Source organism: Mus pahari, chromosome 16 (assembly GCF_900095145.1).
Source record: "Mus pahari chromosome 16, PAHARI_EIJ_v1.1, whole genome shotgun sequence".
In the NCBI taxonomy this organism is placed as follows: Eukaryota; Metazoa; Chordata; class Mammalia; order Rodentia; family Muridae; genus Mus; species Mus pahari.
The window spans coordinates 36,888,906-36,909,993 of record NC_034605.1 but is presented as its reverse complement, the minus strand read 5'-3'; positions in this window follow the sequence as shown (position 1 = coordinate 36,909,993).

The window sequence follows — 21,088 nt, the reverse complement described above, 5'->3', positions numbered from 1 at the left end:
TAACATTCCTGGTAAAAAAATCTGTCTATTTTTTTCTCATTCGTTTGTGTATGGCTTTTACCTAATATATATACAATTATATGAAGTTTGTATATATGTATAAACAAGTATATGCAGTCTGTGCTTGTGTGCAGTTTATATTCAAGTTATAATACTATTGTTAGATAAAAAAATTCTATTCTTTGGTAGGAAAGGCAGAAATTAGAGCTATATATAGAATTCTAGTACAAACACATACAGCGTGTTTCCCCAGACACACTGCAAGGAAGATGTTTTTTATTCAAATTAGTATCAAAATCCTGTTTACCATCTCATGGTGGTCTTGAGGGGAAAGATGGCCTGGTGGGTTGATTGATGGAAAGGTTTAAGGATCAGGCCAACTTTGTTAACTTTATTTCACCCTAAACCAAGAATTCCCAGCAAAGACCCTACTGACATTTGAGTTGGTTGTCTCTTGGTTGTACAGACTGCCCTGACCTTATAGATATGACAATCCTCTTTTTAGGAATCCACATGTGACCTACCTGCCAAGAGAGTAAGACCCGGGTTCTTGACATACACAACATGCTGGGTGCTCTCAGAAAGCTGATGCCAGAATGGGGCCTGGCAGTCAGTTTTAGATCTGCCTTTCTAGAGCCTCTTCTGGAATGTGTCTAGGTATGTGTGAATTGTGTGCAGGGGCTGAAAAGTTAGGATCAAAGCTTTGACCTTTGGATACCCCTAGTCTCCCAATTCTGTGAAAATAGATACTTTTGTGAGGAATCTTTCAGATCTCATACCAGGACCTGACCCATCTACCTAGCCAATGTCAGTAGCAAGTCAGGCCCCCAGCCCAACTGAGAGTTCTTCTACTTTTAAAGGACTGAAACATGAAGTAATGCTAAGCATATCATTCCCATTAGCTTCTTGGATCCTTTCCTCTTTACTAATGTTTCTGACTAGTTCTTCCAGTTTTTCTAGAACAATACACTCTGTATGTGTTTATTACAGAATTCTATGTATAGTTGTATTTTCTGCCTTTCCTGCCAATGAATAACATTTAGTTATCTTAGTTTCATAAATTGAATTAAACAATCACACACACAGATGCACACACAATCACAGACTGAATATACTTGTATATTCATTAGGTACATATAACACACACACACACATACACACACACACACACACACACACACTCACTCACAGATACACACAAATGAGAAAGAAATGAAGGAGAGGGAAAGGCACAGATTTACCATGAATGTTATTTATAAATAAAAATCACAGCTCATTTTACTAATGTGTTTGGATATTTTTTTCATCAAAGTATGCTTAATGTGTTTTATTTTTGGTATTCTGTCTTCATAGGAATCCAGCACATGGCTGTGCACATGCAAAGCACACACTCTGTCACTTAGTTCTATCCGCAGCATATTCTGTGCTCTATATACAAAGACAGTCCTTTTAAAGTGTTGGGGAAAACAAACTGACACAAACATATCCAAAATGAATATTGCTATGTACACACACTTCACTGAACATATCCCAGAACAACAACCAAGAAGTCATTCTGCATGAATATATTCACTCCTATGGCCCCAATTATGGATTTTCACCCTGATGCACATTTTGTAACATTAATGATCTATGTGTGAAATATATTTCTTTGGATTAGCTAATTGATGAAATATGAACAGCCCACACACCTGGAGGCCAGTGGTGGAGGTGAGTTTGTGTTGATTTAGCAAGACTTAGAAGCCCTAGAAGCCAACTTCTAATGGAGAACTTTCTATGCTCTTCCAAGTTAAATGTGTGCTTCCAGGAGCTGACATGTATAAATGTCCAAAAGGCCTTAAATTAATTTTAAAAACATTAAATGCCATATTTTGTGAGTCTCTGAGATTTGTGAAGGCTGTCTATCTATTTATAGCATATCTAAATAAGCAAATGTTGTTTTTTCTACCTATCTATAATCTATTCAACCTAGGATGTATATTTTTGTGATAATCTAGACTATCATCTGACACGACCATGAGTATTCTTGTCTATTGTATTTTTAGCCATACCTAACTGTAATAGCAGCTATGCAAAGGACTAGAGATAAACCTTTTATTTTAAGTGAGTTGCATTGGCACAATATCTATATAAGAGTTCAAACTTATATATATTCTGTTGTATCAAAATTAACCTCCAATTTGAATCAACATACAAAGATTTGTACCAATGAAAAACTTAAATTTCTATCAATATACAATAATCTGTATCAACCTAAACAAAAAACCTTATTTGATAATATCAGTAGCTCTAAATTGAAGAGTAAATTCAATAATCTACCATTTTATTCTATTATTCCTATATTATATTTCTATGTCCCCCTTTTCTTCTCAACCTACTTCCCTTTATCTAAGAAAGAAAGAAGGATAGGAAAAAGAAATGGAAGTTAAATTCCTGAATCTAAGCTCCCTATTTAATTTCCTCCCTATATAAGACCATAACTACTTGTAACCATCCCCTTAAATGACAACATATCCATAACTCATAAAATGACTGAACACATTCACCACAACTTAATGGATTGGTTTTCATGAAATTGCTTCCTGCTTAGTGGGGCATAGAATTTCATTTTGGAGACTCAAAGGGAAACTGGGAAAATGGTTAACTCCAAGGAAAGTTAGCTGTGGCAGTTGCCTTCCAGTCTCTGTATGCTGATAAAGTTCAAAATTAAGTGAGTTCCTGACTGCATCAGTCTGTAAGGCTGGATGAGTTGTGGTCATCTCGGGGCAGCAGCTCACTTCAAAGCAGTTTTGGAAGTAAGTCTTATGAGGAGACATCATTGAGTTAGTCTGAGGTAGACTGGCTGAGGTAGCATCTGGCACCTCAGTATTCCTGTAGGTAAATCTTGTCAGGGCTGCCTATTTGGTTGTCATCTCCTATGAGTACATAAGTTTTCACAAGTAATGCATAGTTCTGTACCAGCAATGTATGGAATGTGCAATGCACATAGATCAGGCAAAGGTGATTATTTGTTGTTTGAGCAGATGAAAGACATCTTACGTTAATTCAGACTGTAACCTAAACTTCAATATAAAAGTTTATCTATTCCACATGAAAGGATGATGTGATGATCCTTGAGGACTCGGGAGCCAACAAGTTGTATTGGCTCTGTGCATTTGATCTCTGGCTAGATATGTATACATGTCCCAGTCAGTTTCAGAGTTGTTTCCATAAAAGTTTACCATTATCCATTCAGTCCTTTTGATTTTTCTTTTCTTCCTCCCTATAGCCATGATATTCAGGGAGTCACCCTATATCAAATCCATTCCTTATTATTTTAGATGGATTCCAAAGCCTTTCTCCTTTTCTGTTGACACAAACGGAAAACCTCTTTTCCAACCTAACATGCAGCATTTGTTCAGCAGTTTGAAGTCTTATTAGTATAGTCTGATCTAATCTAGCAGCCACAATTTTATCCAGGTATGCTCCATTTGACCTTTCACATAGACAATGTACAATATCACCATTACCATTGAACAAATAACCATTTCCATGTTGATAAATCAAAAAAAGATCATCTTCCTTTACAATGTTGTATAATTACTATTATTTATTGAGGCAGGGTTTCTCTCTTTAGCCCAGACTGTCCTGGATTTGCTCTGTAGATCAGGCTGGCCTTGAAATCACAAGCAACCTGTCTTTGATTTTGTTTCTTTTATAAGATCCTACTTATTTTATTGGGATATTATTTGTTTTTTAATTTATTTTAATTTTTTGGTTATTCTCTTTACTCTGGCTCACTGTCTCCTCATAGATACCCCTCCTAAAATACTTTCCTATCCCAGCTCCCTTTCTCCTCTGAGCTGGTGGAGAGCCCTAGGTATCCACCTACCTGGCACTTCAAGTGTCTGTGAAGCTAGGTGCTGCCTCTCCCACTGGGGCCAGACAAGGTAGCCTAGCTTGGAAATCATATCCCACATACAGGCTGAAGCTTTTGGGATAGTCCCAGGTCCAGTTACTCAAGACCTGCATGAACACCAAGCTGAACATCTGCTACATATTTGTGGGGAGTCCTGGGTCTAGCCTGTGTACATTCTTTGGTTGGTAGTTCAGATTCTAAGAGCCTCAAGGGTTCAGGTTAGTTGACTCCTCAGGTCTTCTTGAGGAGTTCCTATCCCCTTTGGGGCCTGCAGTCCTTCCTCCTATTCTTCCATAAGATTCCTCAAACTTATTCCATTATTTGGCTGTAGGTATCTGTATTCGCATGATTGAGATGTTAGGTGAAGCTTTTCAGAGGACAACATGCTCCTGTCTGGAAGCATAGCAGAGTATCATTAACAGTGTCAAGGATTGGTGTTTGTCCATGGAATGGGTCTCATGTTTGGCAAGTTATTATTTGACCTTTCCCTCAGTTTCTGCTTCATCCCCATGTCTGTATTTCTTGTAGAAAGGATCGATTTTGGGTTGAAAGTTTTGAGTGTGGGTTTTTGTCTCCATTACTCCACTTGGGTTCCTGCCTGACTACAGGAGGTGGCCTCTTCCAGTATGGAGCTAAATTGAGAATTCTCAACAGCGGAATCTTAAATGGTTCAGAAGTAGTTAGGAATGTTCCAAGTCCTTAGTCATCAGGGAAATGCAAATGAAAACAACTCTGAAGTTCCATCTTACACCCATTTGAATTGCTAAAATGAAAAACTGAAGAGATATCACATGTAGGTGAGGATGTGCAGCAAGTAGGACATTTATTCATTGCTGGTAGGTGTGCAAATTTGTACAATTACTTTGGAAAACAATTTGAGAGTTTCTCAGAAAAATGGGAATAGTTCTAACTTAAGACCCAGCTATGCCACTCTAGGGCATATACCCAAAGATGCTCCAATATCTCATAAAGATGCCTGCTCAACTATGTTCATAGCAGCTTTATTTGTAATAGCCACAAACTCAAACAACTTAGATGTCCCTCAACTGAAGACTGGATAAAAAAAGATGTGGTATATCAACACGAAGGACTAATATTCAGCTATTAAAATCAAAGACATCATGAATTTTGTAGGCAAATGGATGGAACTAGAAAATATCCTGAGTAAGTAAGCCAGTCCAAAAAGGACATACATGATATGTACTAACATATAAGTGGATATTATCCATAAAAGACAGTTACCGTGTTACACTCCACAGACTCGAAGAAGATAATCAACTATATTTTTTAAGTATATTGTTCCTGTTTAGAGGTTTGAGTCCAGTATTTTGTGCTAGGCTTATTTGCTGTCAGTTCTCCCATGGCAGCCCCAGGTTACAAGGAGACTGGCTGCTCAGAGCAGTGTGACACAGTAGTTCATATTACTTTCATGAGGTCTTAGTTGCAGGAAGGATGCAGCTTGCATGTTCACTGCTAGTCTTTCATGCGTAGTTCTGCTCCCAATTGTCAACCGTCAGCTCTGGGAGGCATGCTACCTTTTACCTTAGTGGAGACTTCCAAGACCTCACCAGCCCGACTAGTCTTGTATTTGTCTGGTTCAGGGACTGTGTTCCAGTTCTGGGAGGAGATGCAGCATAGCCTGATATGTGGTCAGCTTGGGGAGCACAGCTGTACTTCAGCTCATACTCTGACCTGTTGGAGCAACATGTGCCAAACTAGCACGCCTTCTGATTCTATCTGGAAGTGCACAAGGCTTGGAAAAAACAAAACATTTCTAAGGAACCTCTGCCCACCCCTCTCAGCACCATTACAGCTTCTATCTTAAATGGACAGCCTGCCTTTTTACCTGGGATATATGAAATTTCAACTTGGGTTACAAGTAAGTTCTTGCCTCAAATTGGTTTTTCAATTCTTTGTAGTTATTATTATTCCCAGGTTGCTACACCCCTTGTTGCCTTTAAATATCTCTTTGGGGTTCCCACTCCTCTTCAGACCACATAGTTTTACAATAAAAGACACAAAACCCTTTAGATTTATAATAAGTTTAACAGTACTAGAGATGGGGAGATGTCAGGCCTCTATGCTATTTTGTTTCCTTTCTTGTGGTGATTCATGAGATATTATTTGCCATGTTTGGCCTCGGCCATGCTTACCCAATCAGGCCATTTCTCTTGGTCATGTACTTATGATCCATGCTATCCTATAGAAACACCCTTCTTATTCCTCTCTCCGCATGGTCCCTGACTTAGACAGCAAGCCCAGAACCTTGGCTCTGGCCCCCTTTCTTCTGCCCAACATAGGCATCTTTATTAACAAGTCAGTGATAACTTGGGGGATAAGATTTATGTAGATATAGCATCATTCGAAATACATGAGGATCTCCTCATTGGGGACAAGATCTTGGGGGCTAGTATGCATTTGAATACAGAAGGGCACCAGATTAAACCTCCACAAGTTTGCCTTTATAAACATGGATCAAAAAGGGAATCTGAGTTTTTAACTTTAGAACTGAGAACTGAAGACTAAGGATGAGCTCAGTAAATGGCACACAAGGGGTAATGTTCCCTCTGACTGGGAAACAAGGAAGTATGTATACCCCAGGAAACCTGTAGCTCACTACTGTATTATTAAATACAAGGAAATTTATCTTACATATCAATCTGTTTTATGTTCATGATGTCATGCCAGTGGGTTTACAGACTTCTGAGCATGTAGCAATATCCTCAGAATTAATATAGAAAAGCTTGCTTCACAGCAGTGTGGAAGCATGGCAGGAGTGGGAACAAGGCAGGGGAATCAATGTTGCCAATTTTTCAGATAAAAAGCACTAACAGGAACCAGAGAGATGCTTACAAAAGAGGACAGGCAGTAAGAGGTGCACTCCCTTCATCCCAGCCCTAGGAAAGAAGAGGCAGGAAGATTTCTGCAAGTTCCAGGTCAGCCATGGATACATAGCGAGTTCCTGTATGTAAATAAATAAACTCAAGCAATAAAAAAGCCTTGAGGCATTCACATTAGTTGGGTAAGGAGGGAGGAAGCAGACATGATCCAGCTGGATGACCTGGCCCAGCAGGATAGAGGCTGTGACAAGAAGCAAAACTGAAAACCAGAAGTTAGAGGAACTTAAGGAAACACAGTTTGCTTATTTTCTTTATTATTATCAGTATTTGTGTGTGTGTGTGTGTGTGTGTGTGTGTGTGTTTGTGTGCGTGCACATGTGCATGTGTGTGATGTGCATATGTGAATAAGTATGGCATCCTACCAGTGGAGATTAGAAGCTAATTTTGTGGAAGTTAATTTAGTTCCACCTTTAAATGGGTTTTAAGGATCAAATTTAGGTCAGTAGGCTTGACTGACAAGCATTTACCCATTTTGCCCTAACACCATATCTTATTTACTTTTTTCCCCTCTGTGGTGATAGGAACTGAGCCAGGGTTTCCTGAATTCTAGATGAGTATTGTACCACTGAGATACATGCCCAGCCCTCTTTTTACATTTTACTTTGAGACAGTGTCTCAGCAAGTCACCTGGAGTTGGCCTTAAATCCTACTTGTAGTCCAGGATAGACTTGAACTCTTTCAGTTTCCTGTATAGCTGGGATAAACAGGCCTGCGACACTAGGTGCAGAATCAATTTCAATTTTTACACAGAAAGATTAAAGTTCCATGAGAAGTGCAGAAAAGGTCTAGGAGCCAAGTGTCAATGTTATGTCCAATACATAGAGCTTGAGGTCATAGACCTCGGTGTGGAGAGGTTTTTCCCAAGGAGGCAAAAGAATTTGTAGGAATGCCAGTACACAAAGGTGAATAGAGAGGAAAGAGCCAGCAGCTGACTAAGAGAGGGCAGAGGGACCTGAAAAGACTTAGGGATGAGTTATTAAAGACAAAGAGAAGGGGTTAGTTCTAAATAAGGACCCGCATGATTTGGGGCCATGGAGATTTCCTGTTGAACAAAATCAGTGGTTAGAGTTGAGTAAAGTGAACTTCAAAAGGAGGAGGATTGGGGCAGGGAAAGAGAATAGTTTGGTCTTCTTTGAGGACAGCCAAGAGGCAGAGGTATGAGTGGATTTTACTGGAGTGATGAATGGCAGGGGTCTCTTTGAACAGGCCTGAAGCACTAGGGTTGGGAACAGAGTGGGGATAGGTTAGCCTTGCCTACAGGCTCATGAGCTGAAGAACTCAGGCTGGACATCCTGAGGAGCATCTGGAGGGATAAGCAGGGCATTTGAAAATATTCAACAAAGGTGGTGTCAGAAAAGACAGGGACAGTCTCTGACACACCTGGAGGATAATACAGGTAAGGAAAGAGTGAGTTAACTCATCATGGTGACCTCAAAATCAGCCAGGGAAAAGCCAATTCAGATAATGAGATAGCATGGTGGGGCCCCTGGAGTCAATGTGCACTTGACAGTGGCCTACTGCTATGGAAATCTAGTTGTCCTGAGCTTCATTAACATTTGCCCTGAGGTGCAGCAGGCCCCCAGCTGCTGCCCACTCCCGGAAGGTCAGTTCCTTCCAGGGAACAGGTACAGATTCCAGCATGGCAGGGAGAGCCTCAGCTTGAAGGGGATTCACAACCCAGGAGTACTGATCACCAGATCTCATAGCTGAGCCTCAGGCAGGAACTCTAACATACCTTGTCTGAGACCATAAAGCCTGGGACCCAGGATTTCCAGCTCACCAACGGCGTTAATTGTGAAGCAACAGGGCTGTGTTTACCCAAGCCCTGGCTTAAGCCTGGTGCACTACAGGGCTGGGGCCAGCTGATAAGGTTGGATAAGGTTGGAGGTCAGAGGCTCGAGAGAGCTGACACCAAGTAGGACAAACTTGTAAAAATGGGACAGTGGCTGGGAGCAGGCAAAGGTGCGGAGACTCCATCTGTAAGAGAAGAGGATTCTCAGTTAAACTATTCAGCCTTGGTACAATTTGAGAGGGGTTGGAAAGAGGATGGGGTTTGAAAAAAGTCAAGAAATACTTATCTGCGAATTCTTATTCCAACAACTTCTTTATTTCTACCCCATCCCTACAGGGATGTAGCATTATCCATTGGTTCTGTTTCCATGAGAGAGTACCTAAGAGCACACAAAGCCCAGGCTCCTACAGTCTGTCACCTAGCACTGTAGCAGTAACCCATCTGAGGCAGGTGGGACAAAGGTCAGGACCAAGAGACTCAAACACCCAGAAGGAGCCATGGCTTGTGCTTAGGGAGAAGGGGCTTGCTGTCCACACATCCCAGGTCAAGCTATTTGGGTACCATGATGGACTGAGTCTATGACCCAGCAGGCCAGGAACCTAATTCCATCACATCTTATCTGCTGGTGCTTCTGATGACACTCAAATCATTTCTAAGAGCCTGCGGGTTTGGCCAAGGTATCACTAGCAGGCATAAGACATAGTAAATGTTTTAGTAAATGTTTGTTTAGTCTGCACTGTCATAGCTCTGTAGGCTAGTCTTCAGCTGTCTCTTCACTGGATCTTAGGACATTTTATAAACATTTATAAAGAAGAGTGGTTGGGGAATGATTCTCAATCAGTAGAATCAGTGTGTTTCCATACAGTAGACCCCATATTTGATCTCTAGTAATTCATAAAACCTGATGGAATGGTTAGTGTTAATTTCTAAGTATATAAAATGTAGAATTATCTGTAGGGATACTCAATAAGAGATTGGCTAAATTAGGTTGACCTGTGGATATGACCTGTTAGAAAATGTCTTGATTAACTAAAGTGGATATACCCAGCCCACTGAGGACAGCACTATTCTCTAGGCAAAGGTTCCTGACCTATGTTAGAATGAAGGAATTGCATGTGAACAAGCGATATGGTGGCACAGGTATAAATGATTTATGAGATTAGAACTGAATAAAGGTTTAATAAAGAATGTGTATTATAGGAGAAACAGAAACAGAAAATTCCCAGAGAATCTCTAACCTGAAGTGGAAGGGGTAACATTTTAAATCAAAGAAGTTGCCCAGTTTTAGCTCACAGGACATTTATATGCTATCATATCTGTATAGACAGAGAATGCCCATTTCATTATCCTGGTAAAATAATACATTTTTAGTGGTCCTGGCAGCATCCCATACACCATCAGGCATTACAGGATCAGACTTACTGCAAGTCAGGTTCTTCTGTTGAAGGAGGTGGGGTGAGATGGGAAAGTATTTTCCTTTTGGGTCTTTTTTTTTCCCTATAACTCCCTACACACAGACCAGCAAGGTCAAGTCCCTGAAACTAGATCAAGGTCTTCTTTTTACTGAGACTGCTTTAGAGCTGACAATAGATGCTGGGGGCCTGCCTGGGAATGCTGCTCTGTCATACTGGTTTAGGACCTTAAGGCACGAAAAGTTTGAGCTGCATCTTAGAGAAGGGATGGATGGAGTGGTTATCACAGACAGCACTGTGGCATGGTATCAGGGGTGTGAGGCAGGTACTGAAGCTGATGGTTAACAGATGATATTCCACCATGCCATCTGGAACTTAATGGCCTGCAATCTGGAAAATAGCAATCAAAGTAAAAGATGAAGGAAGCAAAGAAGACTTATGACATCAAGTAGATCCAGGACAGCCAGCCCCTTGGCCCTTCCTAGACCTGCTAGCCCAGTGTCCTTTCATAGGTGTGGGTTTCCTGAGAAATGATGTTTGAAGCTTGCCTTTACAAATCAAAGTTTCACCCAACATGTAACCAGGTGAATAATGAGATTTGAAATCATTTATAACTATGTACTTCTTCTGCTTACTGTATATTCAACCTGTTCAGAATTAATGACCTCTAAGATAAACTTTGGCGTGAATCTTAATGTAGTTTGAATTTCCAAAATAATTAACTAACTCCTACAATCTCAGATGAAGGCACAGCCTCAATTGCACCATGTTCTTCATGTTTCTTATGTGGTTCTTTTTTTTTCCAACTCAGAGCAATGTTTGTGTTGTATGATGTTGTGACAAGATATAAGTCATTTACTGCTGGAAGCATCTAGGTATTAAAAACAGCTTCTCCAAAAAAGAGTTTAACACAACCCATGAGTAGAGATCAATTGATTAGAACAGATTTCAGCTTTTTGTGTTGTTCTGAGTCACAGGGCCAAAAATAATTCCACTTGTAAGGCTCCTCTAAAAGATCAATTAAGACAAAATTTCTCCAGTATTTTTCATCACATATTTGTAGTGTTGTCAATAAATAGAGGACAGCTTTTATTCTAGATTACTAGATTAGAATAGGGAGGGCCAAAATCCTTCTGAGTGAGTCAGGCCCTGTGTATGTAGGCCTTTTTGTATGTAGCATTAGTATACCCTCTTAAAACATGTTAAGGTTTACCTGAATGTTGAACTGTTGCTTGTTGATTATTATGAACAAAGAATGCTACTCCCAGTACCCGGGTTTCTGAAAGGAAATAAAGGGCATTGTGATTTTGGAGTTCTATGGGGCAAAGCAATCAAAGTGGTCCTGAAATGCCTCAAGAAGCACTGAGATGCAGTCTATGAAAGAGTCAGAGAAGATAGGAATAAGGCCCTTAGGTCAAGGTCACAGTCTCTTCTTTTTAAATGTAATTTTATGTGTACGTTTTTGGATGTCTTGCCTGTATGTATGCCTATTCGCCACATGTATATATCCCTGAGCACCATATGTATGTATTCCTGTGTATTACAGGTACATATGCCTGTGCACTACATGTACATATGTCTGTGTACAACATGCTGCCTGGTGCCTACAGAAGTCAATGAAGAGACATTGGATTCCCTGGGTCTTAAAAAGAGCTGCCCAGAGCTCTCAACTACTGAACCCGGCAGCACATTAAGGCTCTCTAACAGCTCTCTGAGGGAGGGGCTTCAAAGCAGCAGCCTGAAAAATCTGAAGCTACAGGACGTAGTTAAGCAAAGAAGATGGAGGGTAAATAGAAGCAATGATGATGGAAGAGGCATCAATAAAGGAAATGCCAATAAGATTTGAAGTTTTGCTTTCAGAGGACATTTGGGGGCAGCAGAGTAAAGATGGGATTTAGTAGGGCTGCCACAGCTCTCATTGAAGATTATTTAATTAAATAGTTTCATTTTACAATACAAGAAATGTATATGCAGAAGAATATAATAAATAGATTAACTGTTAAAAAGGACCAAGCAGACAAATATAATTTGGTTTTGAATCCATATTTTGACACTCCACATTTAGAGATCATCACTGAAGTTCTAACCACACTGAAATAGTTTGATGTGTTAACACAGGTGACTTTTGTGTGCAAGCTTCAGCTTATTATCAAGTTTACCTAGTACATCTAGGAAAGAATTTCTCAACCTGAGGGTTTCAGTCAATTTGGTGGTCAAATAAACATTTCACAGAGGTCTCTTAAGACCATCAGAAAACATAGGTGTTTACAGTATAATTCATAACAGTAGCAAAATTACAGTTGTGAAGTATCAAGAAAAATAATTTTATTATTGGTGGTCACTTGAGGAAGTGTATTAAAGTGTACTGACATTAGAAAGGTTGAGAATCACTGATCTGGGTGTTTATCCTAGAATCTGATGCTTTAATATTAGTTATTCCTCCACACACTCCTTCCTCTGCCATGCCTTCCCATTGCCCCTAACATCAAATCCTTTCTGTACCTTGATTTCCTATTTCCTCTTCACACCATCTCCCTTAACTTGGACATCCATGAGTACTTAAGTTTAAATACTCGTAATCAAAGATTGAACTTCAGCATTCAAATACGTGACAGAACACATATAATGCTTGTTTGTCTGGATTTAGGTTACTTGACTTTGAATGCTTATTTCAATCTCAATACATGAGCATATGAATTTCTCAATTTCATTATTCTTAACAGATGAATAAAATGCAATTGTGTAAATGCACCACATTTTTTTATTATCAATTCATAAGTTTGTGGATATCTAGGTTATTTCCAATTCCTGGCTACTGAGAATAGAGTAATAGTGAGTGTAAATGATAAAGGATCTGTCTAGTAAGATGTAGTATTTAGGTGTATGCCCAAGAGTAGCATAGGTAGATAATGTGGCAGATTTATTCCTAGCTTTCTGAGGAATCTCCAAACTGAGTTTCATAATTCCTTTATCAGTTTGCACATCCATTGACAGTGAGTTTTTTTTTTTGATATTTATGTTTTGTAGCTTTTCATATATTCTGGATACTAAGTCCTCTGTCAAAAATACATCTGGTAAAAACATTTTTTCCTATTTTTTCGACTGCTTCTTCACTTATTTAAGGTATCATTTGATGAACAATTTTTGGTGGGGGGGGAATTAAAAACTTAGCTTAAGGCTATTGTGAACTCTATTGTTTCCCTGATTTTTTTCTTGGCATGGTTGTATATAAGTTTGGTTGATTCTTTGTACAGTTCTTTTTGTTTCTACTTGGTTGATTTCAGCCCTGAATTTGATTATTTTCTGCCCTCTATTCCTCATGAGTGTGTTTGCTTCTTTTTGTTCTAGAGTTTTCAGGTGTACTGTTAAGCTGTTAGTGTATGTACTCCTCAGTTTCTTTTTGGAGGCACTCAGAGCTATGAGTTTTCCTCTTAGCCCTGCTTTCACCGTGTCCCATAATTTTGGGTATGTTTTGACTTCATTTTCCTAAAATTTTAAAGTCTTTAATTTCTTTATTTCTTCCTGGACCAAGTTATCATTGACTAGGGCTCAGTTTTCATGTGTATATGTGTTTTTTACTGTTTTTGTTCTTGAAGAACAGCTTTAGTTTGTGGTGATCTGATAGGATGCATAGGATTATTTCAATCATCTTATTTCTGTTGAGGCTTGTTTTGTGACTACATATATGGTCAATTTTGGAGAAGGTACCATGTGATGCTGAGAAGAAGGTATATTCTTTCATTTTAGGATGAAATGTTCTATAGATATCTGTCAAATCGATTAGTTTCATAACTTCTGTTTCATTGTGTCTCTGCTTAGTTTCTGTTTCCATGATCTCTCCATTGATGAGAATGGGGTATTGAGGATTCCCATTATTATTATGTGAGGTGCTTTGATCTTTAGTAAAGTTTCTTTTATGAATGTGGGTGCCCTTGCATTAGAATTGAGAGTCCTTCTTGGTAGATTTTTCCTGTGATGTGTATGAAGTGTCCTCTCTTATGTTTTTTGATAAATTTTGGTTGAAAGTCAATTTTACTCCATATTAGAGTATCTACTCTAGCTTGTTTCTTGGGACAATTTGCTAAGAAAATTGAGGTAGTGTCTGTCTTTGTCACTGTTATACATTTCCTGTCTGCAGCAAAATGCTGGGTCCTGTTTACATATCCAGTCTGTTAGTCTATGTCTTTTTATTGGGCATTTGAGTCCATTGATTTTAAGAGCTATTAAGGAATAGTGTTTTTTTACTTCCCGATATTTTTGTTGGTAGACATAAATATCTTCTTTTAGGTTTGTTGACTATCTTTAGGTTTGTGTGGCTATCTTCTTTTAGGTTTGTTGAAAGAGGATTCCTTTCTTGTTTTTTTCTAGGGTGGAGTTTACCTCCTTGTGTTAGAGTTTTCCATCTCTTATCCTTTCTAGGGCTAGAATTGTGAAAAGATGCTGTGTAAAATTGGTTTTGTCATGGAATATCTTGGTTTGTCCATATATGGTAAATGAGAGTTTTGCTGGGTCTAGTAGCCTGGGCTGGCATTGTGTTCTCTTAGTATCTGTATGACATCTGCCCAGGATCTTCTATCTTTCATAGTCACTGATGTGAAGTAAGATGGAATTCTGATAGGCCTGCCTTCATATGTTACTTGCCCTTTTTCCCTTACTGCTTTTAATATTCTTTCTTGTTTTGTACGTTTGGTGTTTTGATTATTATTTGACAGGAGGAATTTCTTTTCTGGTTCAATCTAATTGGAGTTCTGTATATTTCATGTATATTTATGTGCATCCCTTTCTTTAGGTTAGGAAAGTTTTATTCTATAATCTTGTTGAAGATATTTACTGGTCCTTTAAGTTGGGAATTTTTGCTCTCTTCTATACCTATTATTCTTAGGTTTGGTCTTCTCATTGTGTCTTGGATTTCCTGGGTGGTTTGGGTTAGGAGCTCTTTGCATTTTGCATTTTCTTTGACTGTTGTGTCAATGTTTTCTGTGTTATCTTCTGCATCTGAGAGTGTCTCTTCTATGTCTTAAAATCTGTTGATTATGCTTGCATCCTGATCTCTTTCCTAGGTTTTTGGTTTCCAGGGTTGTCTCCCTTTGTGATTTCTTTAATTTTTTTTCTATTTCTGATTTTAGATCCTGGATGATTTTCTTCAGTTTCTTCACCTGTTTGGTTGTGTCCAGCTCTTCCATCTCTGCTTCATAGAACAAATTAGAGGAACATAATTATACAGCCATGGACATGATTAGCTCTAGTAGCCTCCTATCCAATGTTCAAAAGTAGAAAATCAAAATGTAATGCTGTAAGATGTGATTTGCAAATAAATATATGGAAAGAATATAAAATCCAGGCATCCTGTTTTTTGACTTTCTTTAAATATAGTGTATGAATAAGGATAGATGATGCTTGGATGTGAATCAGTAAAATATATAATGAACAGCTGGACCCTTAGGGTAGTAGATGAGGATCAAGCAGGTAATAGGGGGCAGCTTCAGATGCAGATTATACTGCTCTCACTGTAAGAGGCCACCATATGGGCAGGGTGAGAGTTAGGCCCAATAAGTGCTATGACATCTTTGCACTGAGCATTGCCTGGATCTTCTCCCACAGATTTCTATGCTAACAGAAATACAAATTTACACCACTCAAAATAGTGTTACCTATAACCAGAAACACCAAGGAAATGGCCAAGGATGCTATGAATTTGAGTATTTCAATTTAATTTATTTTACTTCTTGATATGCAATTTGAATAGCTATATGCCCATGGTCACCACATCAGGCAGCTCAGTTTCAGGGATTTAGAAATTCATAAAGATATGGCCAATTCTGGGCTGTGGTTTAGAGATTCTGCAAAGGAGTGAAGGACAGGCCTCGAATGAACAAGGCCTTAAAGGGAAATGATCAGCAGCACAAGACAAACAAAAGTACAAGCCACTTGCTCATATCATCAGTGAAATGACAATGACATTGAAGACCACCCACACTGTTGTGTTCAACAGAAAACTCAACACAGTGTTAATGGGCTGAAAATTCCTGTATGGTGGAATTGGAGCCATTTCTTAATATTTCTATGAAACTACCATCTCATGACTACATACTTAATTCCTCTTGGAAAGATCTGCTTTTATTTTTAATTTGTATCTTTATGTGTATAAGCCAAATATACATTTCAAGTGTATCTGTGCCTATGTGTTGAAGGTGTGCCTATGTAATGGCTAGAAGGTAACTTCATCTTAATATATCTGAGTACTGCATGGTACTTACTGCTCAGATATGAAATGTCTTTTCCCTGAAGACCTTGTTGGCTGTTTTCAGTATGTGTCATACATATATCAGTCGTGTTCACTTTGGCGTGAAGTGAAATACAGCATCCAACTACATTGATGCTGTATTTATCCACAGACAGTGCCTGAAATTAAAATAGATTAGAAACAAATCTTTACCAATCTAACTAAAGAAAAAATCAACACTAAATTCATTCTTAGAGTTTTGCAGATCCCTGCTTTATACTCCGTCAGCTCTGTTCTGGACAGAAACGGCCTTTCATAAACTCAGTTCTTCATGGTCACTAATGATGTTCTGGCTTCAAGCATGGCTACTGTACTGGTTAGTTTTGTGTCTACTTGACACAGCTGGAGTTATCACAGAGAAAGGAGCTTTAGTTGGGGAAATGCCTCCATGAGATCCAGCTGTAAGGCATTTTCTCAATTAGTGATCAAGGGGGAGAGGCCCCTTGTGGGTGGGACCATCTCTGGGCTGGTAGTCTTGGATTCTATAGGAAAGCAGGCTGAGCAAGCTAGGGGAAGCAAGACAGTAAGGAACATTCCTCCATGGCCTCTGCATCAACTCCTGCTTCTTGACCTGCTTGAGTTCCAGTCCTGACTTCCTTGGTGATGAACAGCAGTACGGAAGTGTAAGCTGAATAAACCCTTTCCTCCCCAACTTGCTTCTTGGTCATGATGTTTGTGCAGGAATAGAAACGCTGACTAAGACAGCTACCAACCATACCTGCTGTCATTCCATTGTAGTTGGCTCCTGAACAAGGACATGCAGTCTCTTCTGTGCTCTTGGTCTGAGCTAGCTCCAGACAAACAGAATTCAGGAAAGTGACCCTGTTCCTGGCCCATGTTTCAAAAGGTGCTGCATTTATGCCCTTGTTTCTAGCCATGCCCGTGGAAGAAAAATCAAGCTACATTGAAAATTCTGGAGTAATTTTCACCACATATAGCTGTTTGAAAGGGAAACAGGACTCTATCCAAACGTGAACTCTGAGGCACTAGATCAGAGACACACCTCCTTAGACTTTCCAAGCCTCATGAAGATTACTTCATCTGATCCCATAGAAAACAAATGAACTGCTCTTCAGTATTTGCAGTATCTTGGAATTAGAAGAGAGAGATAGGCAGTTCAAGTTGAAGGTAAACATATAGGACTTAACTCTCTTCAGTAAGGAAGGAGGCAGAGGTAAAACAAACATGTTTGTCTTATGAAGATCAAATTGTACTACCAAGAGCTAATCCAGAATGAAATGTCCTGACATTGCCTAAGATGGTCACAGATTATGAAAGACTAGCTTCAAACACAATGAAGGTGAATCAAGATATTCCTAATCTTGGAGTTGGGACACGCACACTTGGCTGTGAATCAGAATTGTTACAGTTAAGAGGCTACAGTGTGTCCTTCCTCTCATGCTCTGAATGTACCCCAACCCCAAATACACATCTTGTCAGATGGTACCCAGTTCTTCAAACTATGACATTATTTGTATCTAATCTTTTATAGGGACAATGAAGCTAATGGGAAATCATTAGAGTGAGTGTAACACCGGAGATCATGATGTAAATGTCCAGGACAAAGAAAAATGTCATTTATAATCCATAGAAATCTAGATTGCACACAGAGAAATTTTGTCTCAAAAACAAAACAAAACAAAACAAGAAATCTAGATTTCCAACTCCTGCATTTTAAATATTCAGACTCTAAATCTATAAAAAAAAAATTCCGTGTTACTTAATCCAGTCATTCTGTTGTGCCTGTAGCACAGTCCATTATATTTATGTGCTGTGGAATGGTGCTGATATCTGGCTTGCTGAGGATCCATTATCTCACAGTGAGATCAAGGTCAGGGATGAAGAGATGCTCATGGGTGAGATAAATGCATCTTTTTGAGTTACCTTTGCCCAGTATTTTCAAAATGTTTGAAGCAAAGGTGGTATTTCCTTCCAGGAGAGGATCCACGATGGCTAGCTTGGAATGAAGGATTAAAGTCAACATTGCATAAGCACAGGCTGATGTGTAAGATGCAGTTCCACACTCACCAACATTGTGATGCTGTGGTTTAGTGAGCAAAATGACATACATAGCCTGGAAAGTAAAGATCATATGCAAAAAGTGGACATCTTGGTCTATATAGCATGTTACAGGTCAGCCAAAGCTGCATAGAGAGACCCTGTATCAAAACAAACAAACAAACAAACAAACAAGCAAGCAAATAAAAATAAAGACCTTACATGCATGCTATGTTTTCTACTCTAAGGGTGTAATGCCTAACATCTGCTGGTTTCTTTCAGGAGATTTGTGAAGTACAAAGTCGAAATGCTTTGAGAATAGACATGGTAGTTCAGGCTTTTATTCTCAGTACTGGAGAGGCAGAGCCAGACCAAATCGCTAATCGAGCTTGAGGTCAGACTTGTCTATAAATCAAATTCCAGGACAGCTTACAAACTCTGTCTCAACAAGTCGAAACACACACAGGCACACACACACATACACACACACTCACTCACAACCTGCGAAACTTGACTGAGGTCATTTCCAGGTCTCTTACCAGGATCCCCACCCCTCTACCTAGCAGATGTTAGTAGCAAACCAGGCCTCTAGCCTAGACAGGACCAGAACCTTGCACCACATCAAAATCAAAACGCAAAATGTATAAGACAAATAAAGATTATTAAAAGAAGCAAGGGAAAAAAGGCTGCATATCATACAAAGGCAGACCTACCAGAATTGCACAAGAGTTCTCAGTAGACACTGCAAAAGGTAGTAAAGCCTGGACAATTATCTTGCAAAACTCTAAAAAAAAAAAACAAAAAACACAGATGCCAACCTAGACAGATTACTATAGCCTGCAAAATTCTCAATCATCATGAATGATATGTCATCTGAACAAAAGCTAAACAGAGATATTACAAAACAACAGACATCGTTAATTGAAGGAACCTAACAGATATCTGTAGAATATTTCACCCAAACACAAAAGAATATATTTTCTCCTCAGGACAACATGGATCCTTCTCCAAATTTGACCATACAGTCAGTTACAAAGCAAGCCACAATAGAGAGAAAAAAATGAAATAATGCCTTGTATCTTATCAGAAGACCTTGGATTAAAGATGGATTTCAACAGCCCGGATTGTATAATAAAGGCATGTGAGTGTAAGCCTAAGAATTAAAACAGAAGAAGTTACTTAAGAAAAATTGTAAGATAAAGACAATGAAGCGGGGTCAGGGAAGAAATAAGGAGAGTATCATTTTAGAATTCACCTTTAATTTTGATCTAACTCTAAAATCTGTTAATTTTTATTTTAGTATCTAATTTAACTCATGTATTTTTTCAAAAAGATCTTTATTATTACTAATTACCAATTTTATCAGGTTTTTTTACACATTATTTTGCATTTTATATAAAACAGGATACCTATTTGTGAGTTTAATTTTTTAAAATTTTTTAGAACTTTATTAAGTGCATAAGATATACCTTTATGGAGGAGTAAATGTTCAGGTTATTGGAATGCCCACAATCAACCTGTAAGCCCTATCTGCTCAAGAAATGGGTAACTTTCTGCAGTGCTGAAAATTGTACTTAGCAAATGACAAGGCCTCATGGGAAAATATGGTAGCCTGTAGGTTTTTACTTATTAGCCCAGCAGAACATGGCTTAGGCCATTCTCAGGTAGGAAATTCTGGAGAACAGTCCTGACTAAATTCTATCTCTAAGTCAGTATTTAATATTTAAAAAACTTGCATTAAATTTGGCTGAAATTGAGAGTGATGTTTTTTGTTTGTTTCAAACACGTTACAAGATTAACAAGGAATCACATGGTTTGATACAAGGCACCATTTGGGCCCTTGTGACAAACAGTTCAGTCTTGTTCACCCAGGTGGATATTAATGTGTTTTTTTCTGGTTCAATTGTTTATGTAAATGGTTTGTGAGTTTAATATATTCTGCTTATGTTTGTTTCCAAAGTTTTTAGTTTATCACTTTATTTTATCAGGTGTTTTTTTTTTTTTTCATGCCATTTTAAAGCTTCCATTTACATTCCAGTTTGCCATATGGGTGATAATTATGTTGATTAACTTAGAAATATTATTAACTGCATGATATGATTAAAGCATCCTAAATGAATTTTGTACACTATATAAAAACATAAGCTGGCTAATGCTTTCAGATCCTTAGCCCAAGACACTTGTATTAGTTCTTCTAAATATAAGACCTATCACTTCTCAAGTATACTCACTAGCTTCTAAAAAAGTACTGAACAACCCACAAAATCAAATAAAATCTATATCCGCCAACTCTCTGAGAGAGAATGATCTTTAAACATGGTAACAATTCAGAAGTGGTTACAGATTCTTCCCACAGTGAGCTTCGGAGAAAGGAGACATTAAAGAAATAAAGTAGTTGATCTCACATACTAGTAAAAGAAGCCCCATCGAAGACTTCTTTCCACATGGAGGGAAAAGACTTTATGATGAGATGAACCTGACTAACTCCTACACTATCAGATTTTAGAAGACACACACATAGACTTATATGTCTAAAAATTATTCACTTTATATTTTGAAATTATAATATAATCACATCATTTTCCATTTCCTGCTCCTCCTTCCAAAAACTCTAAAAACCCTCTCTGCCCTCTTTCAAATTCATAGCTCCTCCTTGTGTGTGTGTGTGTGTGTGTGTGTGTGTGTGTGCATGTGCATGGAAATTCCTAAATACATGAACACAACCTGCTCATTCTGTATACTACTGTATGTATATATTTTTATATTAAATACTTAGATAACTAATAGGTGTGCTTTCCTCTGGAG